The sequence below is a fragment of the Physeter macrocephalus genome, chromosome 12 (genome assembly GCF_002837175.3).
Source record: "Physeter macrocephalus isolate SW-GA chromosome 12, ASM283717v5, whole genome shotgun sequence".
NCBI lineage: Eukaryota > Metazoa > Chordata > Mammalia > Artiodactyla > Physeteridae > Physeter > Physeter macrocephalus.
The window spans coordinates 45,160,175-45,165,171 of NC_041225.1; positions in this window are offsets into that span (position 1 = coordinate 45,160,175).

Below are 4,997 nucleotides of genomic sequence, written 5' to 3' on the forward strand. Positions count from 1 at the left end.
CAAATGTTAGACTTTTTTTGTGTGTTTTCCCATAGACTCCCCCTGCCCCCCCATCTTTTCAATCGTTTTTCTCTCTGTTGTTTAGATTGGATAATTTTTTATTGGTCTACCTTCAAGTTTACTGACTCTTTCCTCTGTCATCTCTAGTCTGCTATTGAGCCTGTGGTAGACAGAATGGCCACCCAAAGATGTCTACTTCCTAATCCCAAGAACCTGTGAATATGTAGTCTTAACAGCAAAAGGGATTTTGCAGATGTTAATTAAATTAAGGATCTTAAGATAGGGAGATTATTCTGAATTATCTGAGTGGGACCAATGTAATCATAGGGTCCTTACAAAACAGAAACAGGAATGTGAGAGACAAAAAACAGGAAATCTACAGCAGAAGCAGAAGTTGGAGGGATGCACTTTGAAGATGAAGGCTACTATAAGCCAAGAAATGTAGGCAGCCTATAGAAGGTAGAAAAGGCCAAAAAAAATGTATTTTTCCCTGGAGTCCCCAGAAGAATTGCAGCCCTCCTGACACCTTGATTTTAACTTTATAAGATTCATTTCAGACTTCTGACCCTCAGAACTGTAAGTTACTATGTTTGTTTTGTTTTAAGCCACTACAGTTGTAGTAATTTGTTACTACAAATAAGAAACTATTTGCAGCAATAAGAAACTAACACAAAGCCCAGTCATTTAAAAAAATTTTGATTATTGTATTTTTCAGTTCTAAAATTTCCATTTGGTTCTTTATACTTTCTGTTTCTTCACTGAGACCTTTCATCTTTTCATTCATTTCAAGAGTGTTCATACTTATTCATGATTTTTTTTTTTTTTTTTGGCATGTGGGATCTTAGTTCCCTGGCCAGGGATCAAACCCACACCCCCTGCACTGGAAGCACACAGTCTTAACCACTGGACCACCAGGGAAGTCCCCCTCATGACATTTTTATAATAGTGGCTTCAATGTCTTTTTCTGATAATTCCAACATCTATGTCATTTCAGCATTGATGTCTGTTGATTGTTTTTTCCCATGTGAATTGAGATTTCCTGGCTCCTCATATGTCATGTAATTTTGGATTGTATCCTGGACATTTGAATATTATGTTATGAGACTCTGGATCTTGTTTAAATCCTATGAAAAATACTGATATTTTTGTTTTAGCAGGTAATTGACCTAGTTTGGTTCAGGTCACAAGTTCTGACCAATCTACTGTGGATTGTATTTTCAATACCAGTTCTTTTTTCAAAGCCTTGTGATGCTATTCAGATCTACTGCATATATGTGCCACCCAGTGGCCAGTCTGGGACCTGGGTGATGGTCTATGTCTTAGTGCAGTTCTCAAAGTTTATGGTATGCTGTTTAAGGTCAAAGCTGTGCATGTACAACTGGGAGAGCTCCCAGGACTTCATAAAACTCTATGAGTCATCTTCCTGAATTCCTTCTCTCTCAAGTTACTCCAGTTCCCTTGAAATAATACTCTTGTCAAAGTAGCATGCACATAACACACTTATATCCATCTTTATTACATGTGTTTTTAAACATTTCTTTAAATGAATTAGAGAATGGCAACCACATCCATTCCTTCAAAACACTGTTCTCGAACCTAGGGGTAAGACGGGAATAATGACATAGACCTACTAGAGAATGGACTTGAGGATATGGGGAGGGGTAAGGGTAAGCTGTAACAAAGTGAGAGAGTGGCATGGACATATATACACTACCAAACGTAAAATAGATAGCTAGTGGGAAGCAGCCGCATAGCACAGGGAGATCAGCTCGGTGGTTTGTGACCACCTAGAGGGGTGGGGTAGGGAGGGTGGGAGGGAGGGAGACGCAAGAGGGAAGAGATATGGGAACATATGTATATGTATAACTGATTCACTTTGTTATAAAGCAGAAACTAACACAACATTGTAAAGCAATTATACTCCAATAAAGATGTTAAAAAAAAACACAAAAAAAACACTGTTCTCTTTGTAGCATGTGAGTAGCACTCATAACCATTATTATTACTGTTTTAAAAAGCACTTCTCTAAATGCATTACAGAGAAGTTTAAGAATATTCTCAAGTATTCTTAGAACACTCAATTTATTCCCTTTTAAAATATTCTTTACAGGATAAAATTCAGCCTCCTCAAGTCTAATTGGTTTAATGAGATAGGTGGAGGCCATTTCATGGGTCACAATTGCCAGTGGGAAGTAAATTAACCACACAATACCCAAGTCAAATAAAAGTGAGGTTGGGTACAACTCTCTCTCCTTATATCTTGGGTAGAATTAGTTTGGACCTTTATCTCAGAGCTCTAGAAAAATCCTACCAAATAGGATTTTGTATTCAATTAAGAGCCTACTGTGTTTGGGCAACAGCAGAATATCTACATTAAAAATATGAAAGTAGGGCTTCCCTGGTGTCTTAGTGGTTAAGAATCCACCTGCCAATGCAGGAGACACGGGGTCGAGCCCTGGTCCAGGAAGATCCCACATGCCGTGGAGCAACTAAGATCATGCACCACAACTACTGAGCCTGCAGTCTAGAGCCCACGAGCCACAACTACTGAGCCTGCATGCCAAAACTACTGAAGCCCACGGGCCTAGAGCCCGTGCTCTGCAACAAAGACGAGACACCGCAATGAGAAGCCCACGCACCGCAACGAAGAGTAGACCCCACTTGCTGCAACTAGAGAAAGCCTGTGCACAGCAACAAAGACCCAACGTAGCCAAAAATAAATAAATAAATTTAAAATATATATATGAAAGTGAGGGAATTCCCTGGCAGTCCAGTGGTTAGGGTATGCTTTCACTGCCGTGGACCCAGGTTCGATCCCTGGTCAGGGTACTAAGATCCTGCAAGCAGCACAGCGCGGCCAAAAAAAAAAATTATATATATAATATATACGTATATGAAAGTAAGCAAACGAACAACGTAAGAAAATTAAAGTGGCTCTGATTTTGGATTATCAGAGCAATGCTGGCTTGTCAAAAAAAACCTAAAACAATTGAGACATGTGTAATTTAGAGACTGAAAGTACTTATGGCTCCCTTTCTGGTCATAAAATGAACCAAACTATATACCTTGCTTTTGAGTTGTTTACAGAAAAAGTGTTAGATTTCCTTTTTTTAAAAAAAATGAAATGACCTCAACTTTTCATGTTGCTCTCAAATATACACACAAAAAGAAATATGCAAAGAAGTTGTTTTTTACTTGAACGTGGTTCTCAGATTTTTTTTCTTGAGAGTCTGTGAATTCAAACAAAATTTTAGACCGGAAATGTATTAAAGAATGGCCCAAGAAGTGAAAACAACCTCATATCCATCAGTAGTAGAATGGATAAACAAACTGTAGATAGCTTTACTTCCATACTTTAAAACCACACAAATTAAAATGAACTAGATCTATATGTATTGATATAGATCAACCTCTAAACAATATTGTGTGTAAAAAATATTGTAAGAGGTTAGGAACAGTGGGATACTATTTAAGTACACACACACACACACACACACACACACACACAAGCACAAAACAGTACTATATTGAATCTGGATATGAACATATGTAACAGAAGTATAAAACAGGAATAGGAATAATAAACAACAACAGGATAGTGGCTAACTCTGGGAACAAATGGGAAAGAGATGGTGCAGAGTTGGAGCTTTAGCTGAAACATTTTTAAAAAAGCTATGAAGCACATATGGCAACAGATTAACATCTGTTAATTACTGGTGGTGGGTATATGATATCAAGTATATTCCTTTCTATATGTGATAGTTAAGATGGATAATGATGAAGATAATGATGCTAGATAGAGGGATGAGGAAACTTTCCTGGTCTTGACCTTGACTGTTAAGACAGCATTTGATTCATCCTTACGCTTTTTCTGCTAAAATATGTGTATATATAGTATATATAAATATATGTTGCAATATATGATATGTCTTTAAAAACACACAGGTGTCAAAAAAAAAACCCACATAGATGTCTTTTTTTCTTCCAGTTTGAATCATTTTAATATTTAAAGACAAAAGTGAGTGCTGAGTTTTTTTTTCTATTATTTTTCTACTTTTTTTAAAACACATGCACAGAGGTCTAACAGCCAAAATGCACGTAGGAAATGAGCTCCTGCTCTGTCCCCCACAGTCCCATCCAGTGTTCGATGCTGCTGCCAGCCCACCCTCCTCTCCATTCACAGTGGCTGATTTATGCTAAACTCTAATGCATCTGGTCTGTTTCATAATGTGTGCATGTCTCTCCCCAGCATCTCCATTCTAAAATAAAAACCCAAGAGTCATTAAGGGCAGAGTACATCCCTCCCGCTGGTACCAGCTCCTACCCTACATCTTCCGGTTAGGAGCAAGTCCGTGAAAGGAGTGGGTGGGCAGAGCTGGAGTACTGGTGTGCAATTTACACTCTGTTATCAGAGTGAGGACAGAAGATATTGGTCAGAACAGTGTGGAGAGCACAGATGAGCTTGGGACGTGCTCAGTGAGATAAAGTAGGGAAAATTCTCCTCACTACGTTTAGAGAGATCAAGGTGTCAACATATAAAATAGAAATAAAAGTAATCCAAATAATCAGCAATTCGAACACTAATGAATTTCAAATGTTTCCTACCAAGACACCTCAGATATCGCAGTAACAATCTAGACCTTTCCAGGAAGTGAAGGTAGAGCTCCAGGCATTCCTCCTGACAGCGCTGTGATGGGCCCTAGAAGCATCTTTTCCATCTGGAAGATAACAGGAAAAGCCCAGATCAGGAAGGAAGTGGCCTCAACCCACAAGGCTGCTCTGCAAAACCTGTACTTTATTGGAGCCACAAGGAGAGAGAAATGAAAAGAGGCTCCTGCCTTGGACTGGAGCCTCTCGGGGAACATCTAGGTCAGCCATGGTCTCCCCGATGTGGCCTCACCTCGCTCCTGTCTTGTCCCTGTCCAGCTCCTCCTCATCTTCTCAGGCATCTTTCCAGAGCAATTCCTCTCCAGGGAGGGGACAGTGCAACAGCCGCC